At 40.9% G+C, this 14,781-nt stretch overlaps 1 protein-coding gene across 2 annotated transcripts in view; it reads right to left on the bottom strand.

The window, feature by feature from the left end:
• LOC133474140 (carbohydrate sulfotransferase 8-like) overlaps nucleotides 1–10,583 on the bottom strand; it is a 273,790-nt gene extending 263,207 nt beyond the window's left edge. For both annotated transcript variants that reach the window (XM_061765499.1, XM_061765500.1), the window contains exon 1: nucleotides 10,002–10,583. The gene's annotated coding sequence lies outside the window, so the exon portion shown is untranslated. The remainder of the gene's footprint in view (nucleotides 1–10,001) is intronic.
• Nucleotides 10,584–14,781: the final 4,198 nt, after the last annotated feature.

Below are 14,781 nucleotides of genomic sequence, written 5' to 3'. Positions count from 1 at the left end.
AGGTACTCCGGCTTCCTCCCACATTCCAAGAACATGCATGAGGTTAGTTGAAGACTGAATTTTCCTTAGGTATGAATGTGAATGCTTGTTTTTCTATGTGCCTTGCGACTGGCTTTTAATTTACCAACGCATGTAATGTAATGTTACAATTACATTGCAATGTCAAATTAATGTAAATGTTTGTCTTTTTAGAGCTTAGTTTTTATTGTTGATTTCATTTTTTTCTGATGTATCTGTAGCACTGAAATTTAATTTGAAAATAAATCTCCATCTCAACTGGAGATGGAGCTGGCCTGTTTTAGTATTATGTAAATTTTAATATTATTTACCGGCATTTCTGGTGTTCTCAAATGTATGTTTTGTGAAATTGGAATTTAAAACCAGAAAAACAACAGAGGAGCTTGATGTATGAATGCAGAGAAACGAGGCAGATTGGGATGCACACAACTGTGGAGCGTCTAATCAGTCCATTGGAAAGCTAATGGGTGCCATCGATAAAGTCGCGACATAACGCGAGATCATCATTCAGTGCAAGTGGCGAGTCTACAATTTAATTCATTTGAGTCTGTTTCTATACTTCGGTGCTGCTATTTTGATTAGTAACAGTTCAGATGGGTTCAACAGTTAAGAAAAGCAAGTATGAACTAGTAATGTAAATGTAAATTAATAATAAATGTATTAACGTACACATACATATCATTCCCTCTGTGTCTAATGCAATTATTAATTAATTCTAATAATAATTATAATAATCCATCCATTTTCTTTACCACTTCTCCTCACTAGGGTCACGGGCTGCTGGAGCCTATCTCAGCCATCTTCGGGCGGGAGGCAGGGTACACCCTCAACCGGTCACCAGCCAATTCCAGGACACACAAACAAACAACCATTCGCACTCACATTCATACCTACGGGCAATTTAGAGTCTTCAATCAACATATCACGCATGTTTTTGGGATGTGGGAGGAAACCGGACTGCCCGGAGAAAACCCACCCAGGCACGGGGAGAACATCCAAACTCCACACAGGCGGGGCCGGAATTTGAACCCCGGTCCCCAGAACTGCGAGGCGGATGTGCTAACCAGTCGTCCACCGTGCCGTGATAATAATAATACATTACATTTATATAGCACTTCAAGACACTCAGACGCTTTCCACGAATCAAATGGTGTCAGCGATGCTGTCCACCGCGGTGGAATGCAGAAAAGTCTCGCCGGCTGGCGAGAGCCTAGCTGGACGACAGGGGATGCGGAAGGATGTTCGGTAGCTGAGCTCGCTGAACGCATGTTCACGAGTCACAACCGAAGCCGGGTGTTTGAGAGCTTGCCGAGAGAGAGAGAGAAATAGGTAGGTGATAATTTAGCTGAAGGTTTTTTTTTTGTTTTTTTTTTTTTCAATAAATCTCCCCGCCTTTCCTAGTTTAGAATACGTGACAACAACAAGGCATAGTCATTCGGTGAACGTGTTGAGTGAACATGAATCTCAGGGATGGATCATTAACTGAATGAGGAAGCACTTGAATGATTTTGTGGAGAAGAATATGAACGAGCGGCACGGTGGCCGACTGGTTAGAGTGTCAGCCTCACAGTTCTGAGGTGCGGGGTTCAATCCCCGTCCCCGCCTGTGTGGAGTTTGCATGTTCTCCCCGTCCGTGCCTGTGTGGGTTTTCTCCGGGCACTCCGGTTTCCTCCCACATCCCAAAAACATGCATGAATTGGAGACTCTAAATTGCCCGTAGGCATGACTGTGAGTGCGCATGGTTGTTTGTTTGTTTGTATGTGCCCTGCGATTGGCTGGCAACCAGTTCAGGGTGTACCCCGCCTCCTGCCCGATGACAGCTGGGATAGGCTCCAGCATGCCCGCGACCCTAGTGAGGAGAAGCGGCTCAGAAAATGGATGGATGGATGGAATATGAACGATTCGGTGAACGAATCTTTTTTGAAGAACTGATTCAGTGCACTCAAAATAACTGCCGTCCCCATCACTAGCATGAACTCGGATAATTATGTTTACTACTGTTTTTCCCCAGATGGATAAAAAGGAGGTAAGTTAAAGCAAGCACTCGATTCCAAGAAGTTGAAGAATTTATCAAGATGTGTATAACAATGTATATAATATATTGTATATAGGCGACATGTTGGTCTACTGGTTTGCACATCTGCCTCACAGTTCTGAGGACGTGGGTTCAAATCCGGCCTCGCCTGCGTGGAGTTTGCATGTTCTCCCTGTGCCTGCGTGGGTTTACTCCGGTTTTCTCCCACATCCCATAAAGACGCATGGTAGGTTAATTGAGGACTCTAAATTGCCCGTAGGTGTGAATGTGTGTGCAAATGGTTGTTTGTTTATATGTGCCCTGCGATTGGCTGGCGACCAGTTCAGGGTGTACCCAGAGTCAGCTGAGATAGGCTCCGTCACGCCTGCGACCCTTGTGACGATAAGCAGTATGGGAAAATGGTGGTGTATATTATATTATATATTATTTTAATTACAGGAAGTCCTCGAGTTAGAACGCACTCGACCAACGACGATTCGACTTTACGACGCCCGTGCCTCGTCCGCCATTTTGTCCCCAGCACCATAGTGTTTCTGCTTAGCTAGTGCATAGTGCTTGACTGTGTTTGTGCACCGGGAGTATCTTTGCCTTTTTCGCCCTCCTTTTTTTCCACACTCTCAGCAGTAATGGTAAGTACAGCATCTTATTTTTTTATTTTAATGTATTTTGGTTTCTTTATACGAAGTGTTAACCTTTCCTGCTACAGTCACCTAACCGTGGTCGGGAGACGCAGGGGTTAACTCCCTTCTCTCGTTGCACAACTGAGCTGGGTGACGGCAACAATAAAGGCACGACGCACCGGTTTGCTGCTTTAATGGCTTTATTAGCTCCTCTGCACATTCAATGTCAACGGGTCCTCCGCTAATCGCTACTCTACCCCGGTCGCCGTCACTTCACTTGCTATTGTACACACTCACGCACCGGCGCGCACTCCTTCCTCCTTCACAGTACCGCCGGACGACGCCTGCACAGTCCTGTCTCACTCACACATCGACGCACACACTGAGCTTGCTGTCACAGTCACATGGGACAATACCCGTAACAGAAGTATTTCGCCGTAAATTTCGACTAACGGTGAAATCTGACTTACGCAGAAATTCGTGTTACGTCGCCAGCGTAGCAACGGAACTCGTTTTAAAGTCCTCGAACATTTTAAACTTGACTAAATCAACTAATCATAGCAGCCCTAGTGCATACTCTAACTTCTTTTTACACTTTTAAGACAAAGCAGCCATCTATTTTCCAAACCGCTTCACCTCACTAGGGTCACGGGCCTGCTGGAGCCTATCCCAGCTGACTCTGGGCAAGAGGCGGGGTACACCCTGAATTGGTCGCCAGCCAATCGTGGGGCACATATAAACAAACAACCATTCGCACCTAAGGGGAATTTAGAGTCTTCAATCAACCTATTATGCACGTTTTTGGGGTGTGGGAGGAAACCAGAATTCCTGGAGAAAACCCACACAGGCACGGGACAATGCATGATGTTAAAAATGAAAATTCAATGTGTGAGGCTCATCTTTCTACCAATGACCGAGTAAAGCAATGAATTGTTTTTTACCGTCAGGGTGGATATACATTTCCTGTACAGATAAAAACAGACAAAAAAAAATGTAAAAAATTTATACAAATAAATAGCTGACTGTTTGACCTTGAAATAGTTTTTTGTATTATTTCCTAAATGTTTTATTGTATCTCCTTTGGGGAGGTAACAGTAACATTTAGCTATGTTTCGCAGACCATGAATCATGTGACACAAGTAAGCCAATCTAAATTTTCCCAACATGACAACACCTCATTATAACTCCTTTTTCCTGCCACATTATTTTCTTCCAGTCAGGATAGATGAGCTAAAATGGTAAAAACATTGTAAGCAGTCTTGGAAGTGTTGGGTCAACAAGGTTTTTGTTCTTCGAGTCATCCCAGTTTTAAAAGCCATCAATCAGGATTGTTTTGCAGCACTTAGCAACAGGAAGCAGTTTATTTCCTGCGGGCAACAAGTCACTCATCCAAGCAGAAAGACAAATAAAGGCAAACTGCCAAAACATTCTGTCCTCACGTATGCTGACACCATTAAATTTGAATTGTTGGATGAGTCTTTAGTAAACCAACCAAGTCTGCTTCTCATCCTCCTCCATCCTGCCCCTCTTCCCGCACTCCCAGCTGGGCGTGGACCGCTCCCTTCCTCCAGCATCTAAGAGGCCATCTGGAAGGCAACAACTGAGTAGAGTCATTGAGTGTTAAAGCAGTGGGGGTGGGTCTCTCTGTGAATTGATAACACCTGCACACCACCTCCCGCTGCATGTGTGATGATGCTCATCTTGATTCGAGCCACACACCGGGCAAATATTAACTTGTTTATGCAATGGCGGTGGGTGTGAAAATTTGTTTCATTTGGGATACAAGAGGCAGGTGGAAGTCTCTCTAAATCCACCAGATGGCACCCTAGTGAAAAAAGCCAGTTATTCTATTAGCTGTTGCGACCGAGTAATTTTTTTTTCTATCCGCTTATCATCACTAGCTTGTGGGTGAGTTTGAGCCTACCCTGCTGACTTTGGGTGAGAGGCGGGGTAAAAGAAAACCCCTCAATTTCTAACATTGAATTGTATATATTAAAAAGAGGACCCCGTTTTGATTGATTATACTTGATTTTCAATAAATAAATACAAAAACAACATTGACTCGTGACTCAGAAAAGGAGGAGGTTGTGGTTGGGGGTAAGCAGCAGATTTTATTGTGCCCCATATATTCTGCCTCACAACAAGTAAACAAAGGTTTGAGGTTAAGGGTTTCGGTGAAAAGAAGCAATTTTCATTCCCTAATTGTCTAACTGTGATTCTGCTGCAGCTCCCTGTCCTTTATCTGCCTCGTGGGCAGCAGGGTCTTTTTGCACCAAGTGGCCCATAGTCTGCCTACCAACAAGAAACAAACAGGCTGACTTAACCAGAAAAAAACTCAGTTTTTAGAAGGAATTGCATACACTATTGTTCCGGCATACTGTGCATTGAGTTTTAAAATTAACCACCAGTCTTTTAAATTCAACTCCAGGTCCCATTAAAGAATTTCCCCAGAAGACAGGATTCCAGTCGACAACTTGATGTCAAAAAAATTATCTGCAAATTTTTTTTTAATAATAATCCAATAGGAGCCAACATTTTGGACAATGAAATCAATACAGCATTACTTTTCTCTCTTTCCCCCCATTTGGATGTCACTCAAGCACAACTTTTTGCACCTGAAAAAAATCTGACAACTTCCTCTCTCTCTCTCACACACACAAACACACACACACACACACACACGTAGAGTTGCAATTCTGTTCAAGACAATTTATGTGTATGTTTGCAAACTCAGAAGTCACAAAGCAGAGATGCCTGCTGCATTACAATAAGAATAATTTTAAGAATGAATTCAAGATGCCGGCTATGTAACTTTAGCAAATAGCGGAGGACTCTGTGTTTTTGTTTTTTTAACGAGCACGGTCATTGTTTGTGACAGCCACACACAAACATCTTCCAAGCAATTGTGAGCCTGGTTTTGAGTCGGCCCAAAAAGAAAAATGGAGAGCAACAAAACAAAAAGAACAAAACATTATCCAAACACCATTTTTTTTAAATTAATGAGAAAGAGGTAGGTAACAATGCCCCACCCTTTCACATTTGGTCTGTGTGTGTGTATATATATATATATATATTTTTCTGGAGAGAGAGAGTGGCACGTTGCTCGACTGGTTAGCACATCTGCATCACAGTTCTGAGGACCGGGGTTCAAATCCCAGCCCCGCCTGTGTGGAGTTTGCATGTTCTCCCCATGCCAGCATGGGTTTTCTCCGGGCACTCCGGTTTCCTCCCACATGCATTAATTGGAGACTCTAAATTACCCGTAGGTGTGAATGTGAATGGTTGTTTGTTTATATGTGGCCTGTGATTGGCTGGACACCAGTTCAGGGTGTACCCCACCGCTCGCCCGAAGATAGCTGGGACAGGCTCCAGCACGCCCGCAACCCTAGTGAGGAAAATAATTTCCATTTAAGGCTTATTTTATTTTTTGAATGATGTCGGTAACTCGCATCTGATGTATTATCAAAGTGCATCTTTTCTTGTCGCGAATGCTTATTTTCAACATTTGGCGTTCCATGTTCCTTTGGGTTACACGTAGTCTTTGTATAACTTTGGCATTCGTAGTCCAAGTTTCACTACCGTAAGTGAGGACTGGTAAAATACATTGATCAAAAACTTTTCTATTCAAGCAAAAGGGAAGATTGTTCTTGAATATAAAAACTAAGCCTTCCATAAGCCTGCCAGGCAAGCTTTATGCAGCGTTTTGTTTTGTTTATAAACAAAAACACTGTGAGGTTTTCATGTGGTAAATCTTTTAGGACTAGTGTTACCAACACTGTACATAGAGAGGTAAACAAATGAACAAAGCTGCTCTTTGGAACACAAACATGAGCTTGAAACAGCATCCAGTAGTTGACATTGTCACTGGTTGTCTTCTTGTTCGCCAGTTTCCCCTCCTTGTACTCTGCTGTTTTGTTAGCAGCTCGTGAGCTAAGCTAAGCCAACTACTTGAAAGGCTTCAAAGTGTCACACACATGCATCCTGACTGATAATTTCTCGCTAGCCTCCTTCTCATCTGCCATCCACCAAACAGACGGATGTCTTGAATGTCAAAAAACGTGCTATAATAAAAAAATAAAAAACACAACACACATATACTGTGGTGTCTCATCCAACCACTAGGGGCACTATGGAAAAGAGTGACTAGATGCGGGGTATAGAAAAGGAAACGAAGAAGAGCCACGGAAGAAAGTAGCATGACAGTGCTAACTGCTCATTGAAAAATCAAGCGAAGTAGAAGGAATTATAAGCATTTTTCTTGGAAGTACAACACATACACACCTCCATATAAAGCCTGGTGCGCTTAAATCCAGTACATTATTTCCTAGTATTGATACAATCTATTTATTAGCCTTTAAAAACATTAAAATCGATATATTTACGTTCGGAAGGCTCACTTGCCAAGCACAGATCGATCCAGTTTGATCACAGGAATATTAATCGAGATAATGAATGAATCGTTACACTTCTACACACACACACACACACACACACACACACACACACGTCAATGCAGTTCAAAGATCCTCCACTTTCGGCCATGCACCTTCCACGGGACTCTTAAAATGAGTGTCACATCTGTCTCCTGACTATAAATATAAGTATTAGGGCCCAGAGAAATAAGGCGGGTTGGGGTGGAGGGGTGTACCGATGAGAATAAATGGACTAAAATTACAAGGAATAACTTTAAGATAATAAAATCCTAATAATTCAAGGAAAAAAGTTGAAATGTTTTGAGAAAGCTCACAAGGAAGATTTTATTTTATAATTTATTTTGAGAATAATAAAAGGGAAGAAATAGTTCATAAATAATTCAGTAGATATGCATGTGTGTACACACACACACACACAGTGGGTACGGAAAGTATTCAGACCCCCTTAAAATGTTCACTCTTTTTTTATATTGCAGCCATTTGCTAAAATCATTTAAGTTCATTTTTGTCCACATTAAATGTACACACAGCATTCCATGTTGACAGAAAAAAAAAACGGAATTGTTAATCTTTGCAGATTTATTAAAAAAAGAAAAACTGAAATATCACCAGATCTGTGCCTTGCCACAATTCTGTCTCTGCGCTCTTTAGGCAGTTCCTTTGACCTCAGGATTCTCATTTGCTCTGACATGCACTGTGAGCTAGAAGGTCTTCTTTCGACAGGTGTGTGGCTTTCCTAATCAAGTCCAATCAGTATAATCAAACACAGCTGGACTCCAATGAAGGTGTAGAACCATCTCAAGGATGATCAGAAGAAATGGACAGCACCTGATTTAAATATGAGTGTCACTGAAAGGGGTCTGAATACTTATGGCTGTGTGATACTTCAGCTTTTCTTTTTTTAATAAAGCTGCAAAAATTTCACCAATTCTGTTTTTTTTTTGGTCAATATGGGGTGCTGTGTGTAGATTAATGAGGGGGAAAATAAATGATTTTAACAAATGGCTGCAATATAACAAAGAGTGAAACATTTAATGGGGTCTGAAAACTATCCATACTCACTGTATATATAAAATAATTCAGTAGATATACCGCAAGGAATAAAAATGAAAGAATAAAGGAATAAAAGGTATTTTAGAAAATTTATTTTTGAAGAAAGTCAGAATAAAGTAAAACAAAAACTTGCATGTCTATTTTTCTATGAATACAGTCAAAATAAAATGTCAAAGTTCCAATATCGGGGGGGGGGGGGGAATTGAAATTTGACAAAGTTAAAATATTCGAAGATAGTGAGATTTATTTTTAGGACTAAAATTGTAAGATATTCAGAAAAGTCTCTTGCAATAAAATGAGAAAGTATTGAGGGGGGAAAAAATACATTTTTCAATGACAAGTTGACCTAAGTTAATACAATGAATGCTGTTGAAAAATGTCAAAATTTTAAGAAAAACTATAATATCATAATAATAAAGGAAATAATATCATAAGGGGGGAAAAAAAGACTGCTTCCTGTGAATAAAGTCAAAATATTACATGAAAAAAGGTGTAATGATACAGGAGAAAAAAAGGTTTTTGGAGACCAAATTTGGAACATTATTACAAGGTAAAGCCAAGCTACAATATACTGAGGAATTTTGCAATAGTCATGTTACTAAAGTTGTTGTGTACAAGATTAACTGAAAGTTTATGCAATAACGTAATAGCAGTCCAATAAAGTTGTAATTTTTAAAAGAAACATGTCAAAATACTCTGAAAATAATGTCAAAATATTACAAAGTGACGTTTTTATGTGAATACATTCAAAATATTGAGAATGAAGAAAAAAATGCACCTCAAACAATGGAAGTCCAACCTATTTTTGTCATGGGCCACACTCTAGTTATGATTTTCCTTAGGAGGGCCATTAAGACTGTGAAACCATAATGTGTAAATCACTCATATTACACACAGTATACACACACAAAAAATTGATGTACAACTACTTTTAAAATATGAAGTCGAGGAAAATAATTGATTCAACTTTTCAATTAAAAAAAGTGGTTCGGTAACAAAAAATGCTTGCAATCTGTCAACGATATTAAAAGTGAAGATAATTTACAATTTTGGAAAAGATTTTAGGGAGAAGCATGAAGTAGACGCACATGATTTGCCTTCTCAGGCCACATACAATTATGTGGCGGGCCGCCTCTGGCACCCAGGCCTTGAGTTTCACAACCGACTGTCACATCCTTGAAGCTGTTCTTATTACTTGGCCACGTCACTCTTGTGAAAGACATCCCGACCTCAATGGGGGTTTAGCTGGTTATAAAAAGGTTGAATAAAATACAAATGAGGCAAAAAGTGTTAACTCAACATCAATAAAGTTGTCATTTTACAAGACTAAAGTTCGAGCTTAACTCAAAACATTGAAAGACAAAAATCACCATTTTACAAGAACGCAGAGAAAAAGTCGAAATCACACACATTACGAAGATAAAGACGTTATAATTTATTCTAGCTTTTGTCTAATTATTTGTGTAGCATTAACTCTTCATGGTACTGGGGCTACGTTGATTTTTTTTTAAAAACAAGCCTGCAAACTAAATGCAACAGAGAGCAACAAAAAGTTTGACTGAAGCCGCACGTGAAATTCTCAACAGCTCCAAGACATCAACAGGCTGCCCCGTGACATATGGCCGGGTTGGGGGTCAACACCCTTGCGTACTTGCACAACACCCATTCATTACATTGGAATACAACCACAACACACACGAGTCATTCCTCCCACTTCAGTATACAGAAACGTGTGCATTAAGACACACAAGCAGGAAGAAAGAGGGAGCAAGCTGAGAGTGTAACATGAGTCTGTAATAGGAGCCCAAGCAGCACTCCCATCGCTTTGAGCGCAGCTTTTACCTTCGCACGACTCCTGGCGACCACGCAGCCCGCGAGACACCGGCGAAGTGTGCTCAAAGCGCCCCACGCCTCCTCACTAGTTGATCGGCACGGCTACTTTCCACTTTCAGGACCACGGAGAGCGCGCGGGGACGCTGCGAACACTGCCACCTCAGGGTGCGGGAGTCAAGTTTCACGCTGCCTCGGAGACGCCGTGGCCCGGGCGAGCATGCCTGCTCTTCCTCGGCCGTACACAGAGGATAAAGAGAGGGACAAAGGGAGGGAGCTTAGGAGGGAGGGAGGGAGCCAATCGCGATGCAACTTGCAAGCTGCGCAGCGCCGGAGTCTCCAAGGACCGGTGTGACGCGCGTGTATCTCCGGGCGTGCACGTCTGCAGTAGGAAAGACACTTTCCCCCCCCCCCCCCCCCCCTTTTCTTTTTCCAATTTACGCCCGACTTCTTCTTCTGGCACCGGAACACATCGTTGGTTTGCCTCTTTTGTCTTCAAGATCCTAGCTACCGCGTTAGTCCAGTCCCCAAAAACAAAACACACAAAAAAATAAAAAAAAGAGTGGAGCAGTCCGACGGGAACGATTTGAAGCCGATCACCCCCCCCCCACCCCCCTCTCCGGTGTAAAACAAGCATGCATTCGAAATTAAATCCACCCCCCCACCCCATGCAAAAAAAAAAAAAAAAAAAAAGTACGGAGATGGGAGTGATGACAAGATAGTGTGGTGATGCGTGATGCTGCTTGCAGACTGCACACGAGCTACAGTCCTAACACAGCAGAGGCGGCGTTGAGTTGAAAGCGTGCACACACACTCACGCATGCATGCATGCATGCACGGTGCAACTTCTCTTAAAATACCTCATCATCTTAATCTACAAAAAAAAAATAATAAGTACAACAATTTGCTTTGAAGTGAAAAATCAGTTGCAGATAAGCAAATGGAAATTACTACAGCCAGCCTGTGAACATCAATCAAAAGCGCGCGCGCGCACGCACACACACAGCGAATGAAGGCTTTGCACTGATTTGAACTAAGAATTTTTTTTTCTTTTTGGCTTGTCCTTTCTTCGAAAAGAGGCTGATGGAAGACAAAAATAGAGCATTTATGAAAAAGGGAGGGATGGGGAAGAATTGGGAATGGTGTGGTAATTAAAAGATGGTGCATGTGCATAAATTGTGTGTATTTTTTATTATATTTATTTTATTGATTTATTTATTTTTAAATATTTTTTTTTTCCATTTTACTTCCCCCCCCCCTTGCCCTTACCACTACTTTTAATTATTAAATATATTTGTTTTGTGCTGCATTTCATTTCTTTGTCAAAGATATTAGTGGTATTTTTTTATTAACGTATGTCAACTATTATTTTTAAATTTTATTGTAATTTGAGGTTATTTGTTATTTTGTCTTTGTCCCACCTTGTGGTAAAACTGCATTCTGGTGTCTGGGTGAGTGGGGGAGTTAGAAACAAAGGGAGAACTAAATATTTTTTCAAATGTAGTATTTTTACATTAATTGTATTAAATACCTTTTTTATTATTGCTGTTATGTTACTGAATATTTCATCTTTTTATTTTGTCCCATCCTAAAACTATGCAAATATGAATGGATTATATTTTAAATCTTTTTTTCCCCAATTACGTTTTGGATTATTATATTTTATAGTATTTTCCACCTTGCCTAAAATGCTATTTGTATTGTCTGGATTGGGCGTGGGCGAAGGCAGAACATTATTGGGGACAGACCACCACCACAAAAGACAGCATACAACACATTCAATAAGTAATTTTACACCATAATTTCCATAAATGCAGGGGCTGGTGTTTTTATAATTCTTTGTATGTTGGGTTTCCATTACCTTGGTACGTCTTAATAAATTTGCATGAAAGAATAACAAAAAGAAACTAAAAAGGTATTGCATCGGCTCCAATCTGTCACATTAGCTGGCAAACTAGACAATGGCTCTCTTATCGGTGCTCCAGCATCAGGGTGTGGCTGCCGTCTGAGGCACCGCACGTTCTCCTGACCTGAGCACAGCAGCGCCCTCTGCTGCAGAAAGTCAACAGCCAGCAAGCAGCAAGGACGCTACTTCAGTGGCCACATGGCAGGCCTTTTTTTTGTGCGTGTGCTTTTGCGTTTTGCTTTGCAGTACCCTACCCAAACCAGCTGCCTGTAAGTGGGCCACAACACACACAAAACAGTCTTGAAGATCCAAGAACACATAGGACAGTGTGTGTGTCTTCGTGTGTGTCTGTGTGCACTCATGCGTGCTTGCGTGTATGTTCACTCGTTATGAGAGGGCAATCTATCCGCAGCCTTCCCGATTCTTGCGTCACTGTGATCTTGAGCGCTAGTGTTATTATTTAAAATTCATATTAAAGCAGATTTGTGCTATAAAATGTAAAACATCATCATTAATACACTGGTACAGTCTAATGAGATGGAATACTAGAGCTGCCTTTATAAAAGCTTTGTTTTCCCAGACATTTGCAGCCCAAACATTGTACTGTTTTCCTGGTTGGTTGGTTCATGGTGCTAAATGATGCCTGCCCCCATACACGCACACACAAAAAAAATAATAATAAAAAAATAAAATAAAAATTTTTTAAAAAAAAACAACCACTGGCATAAGTCAGTCAGGCTCACAATTCGATTTCCTTGGCAATTTGAGATGGAGGACGCCACTGGAGTCGGCAGGACGTTTGGGTTTTCTCATTCCACAGAGGAACACGCAATAGCAAAGGAAAATTCTGATGATTGCCAAAGAACAGGGCTTGGAACCTACTGCAACATCTGAAAGTGGTACAAGGCCCAGTCCTGGCTGCTCAGTAAAATATGGAAAAATGTGATGCGAACTGTAAAACAGGAAATGGTCATAGGAAATTGGAATGTGGTACGCACAGCTCTGTGCAATAACAACACAACAATAATGAAATTAACATTAGAAATAAGAGCCGAGTCAGCATCGAAAACTGATGCTTTGTTTGATCTTTGGCTTTTTTGAGACACTACAAAATCAGGAGGGTACCAGTTACAATAGAACAGGAAGTGGTCCTGGCTGCTCAGTACAAAATGGCTTAGTGGGGGGCCTTGAAACTTTTGGAACACCACGGTACTGTTTAAGGGTCCCGGAAAAGGTACAGAAGTAGAGTCCGTAGGAGAGCAGATTACACCTTGAGGGACCCCTGAATGGACTTGGACTGTACCTTGTCGTTCCCACTGTGTCGACTAAGGCTGCCGGTGTCAGCAAGTTCACATCGGGGAAAACCTGATGTGCCTTAAAGAACTCGTCCAAGTCAGTGACAGACAGACTTAAGATTGAGTTTGAAAAGCTTCACTGGGCCTTGACACCATTCCCCATATAAAAGACAAACAACTGCAACCCCTTGTGGCACGCCCTTCAATTCCATCCCGTCGTTGCTCATCACTCATCCTGGGTGGTGACGGTGGGGGGGGGGGGGGAAATCAATAAGCGATTGCCATCGAGCGAGTGGACTTCTGCAGCAGGCTAAAACAACATCATCAACAACAATCAGACAGCAGCGCAAGACCTCCGCCAAGGCTGAGACGTTTGTCACTCGGGAAATCGATGAGTGAACGGCCACCATGTTAGATCTTAAGTTGTCAAAAGGAGGTCAGAGGTTACATCCACAAGCACAAGTCCGCCACAATCAGTAGGAACAGAATGTAATATGAGCCCACATAAGCACAACAAATAGATTAGGGATATAGTCAATATAAGCATATGAGATTAATCATATCAGGTTTGCTTTTTTTTTTTTTTAATAAACATTTGGCACTCACTGAAATTGAATATTTTTCGACTCATTTCAATTACATATTGACTTAAATTTTTCATGCATTTTTTTGCCCATTTTCTGTAATGCTTATCCTGTTCCCAGAAGCTAGAGCCAATCGCAGTTGACTTTGGGCGAAAGGAGACTAAATCATGGATTTGGTCCCTTCACAGGACATCTACTGTACAGTGCCGTTTGTCACAGAGTGGGTACTCAACCCACAAGCCCGCACAGAAGCAGCACTACACCATCAGTGAGTCCAATGATTGTATTTCAATTATTATTTATTCATAATTATGGATATTAAGGATTATTTGGTCATTTGTGGGAATGGAATCAGACATTTTTTTGGGGAAAGAATGGTAGATGTAAATAGAGTTATTATATAATTCATTTTATTATTATTCATTCATTCATTCTCCATACCACGTATCCTCACCAGGGCCGCGGGATTATTATTACTACTACTACTACACTTCCCAATAATTTATTTCAACTAAATACAATCAAACAAATCATTGTTGTTTGATAGTTTTATTTTTTTGATGTTGTGCCTTCATTAATTGAACCGTTCATTCATGTAATCAATCAGATTTAGGGATGTAATTGTTAAATTATTATGATAATGATTTCACAGTTATGTGTTGCCAAGTTAAATGTTAAATATCTGATTTATTTTGATTTAGTGTCTTATTTATTAATTGATCTATTCATTTAGTAACCCTTTAATCTATGTTCAAGCCTCTTTATGTATTTATTATTACTGCTAGCCTATTGAAGTATAATCTGAAATAAAATTGAATTTTTTTTTAATTAATCCATATATGTCGTATATTTGCTACGCCACGCCGTGTAATGCTTTCAAAACGCCCAGTAATGCACACCATCCACCGTGGTTTCTGCTAGTTTAAAAGACATTTCCCCTGCGTCACACCTGTGCATTAACCCCTGGCTCGAGCCAGCACATGCATATGGATCTCAAGTAATGAATG

The sequence above is a fragment of the Phyllopteryx taeniolatus genome, chromosome 2 (assembly GCF_024500385.1).
Source record: "Phyllopteryx taeniolatus isolate TA_2022b chromosome 2, UOR_Ptae_1.2, whole genome shotgun sequence".
Lineage (NCBI taxonomy): Eukaryota > Metazoa > Chordata > Actinopteri > Syngnathiformes > Syngnathidae > Phyllopteryx > Phyllopteryx taeniolatus.
This window is presented reverse-complemented; position numbering and strand designations above follow the sequence as displayed.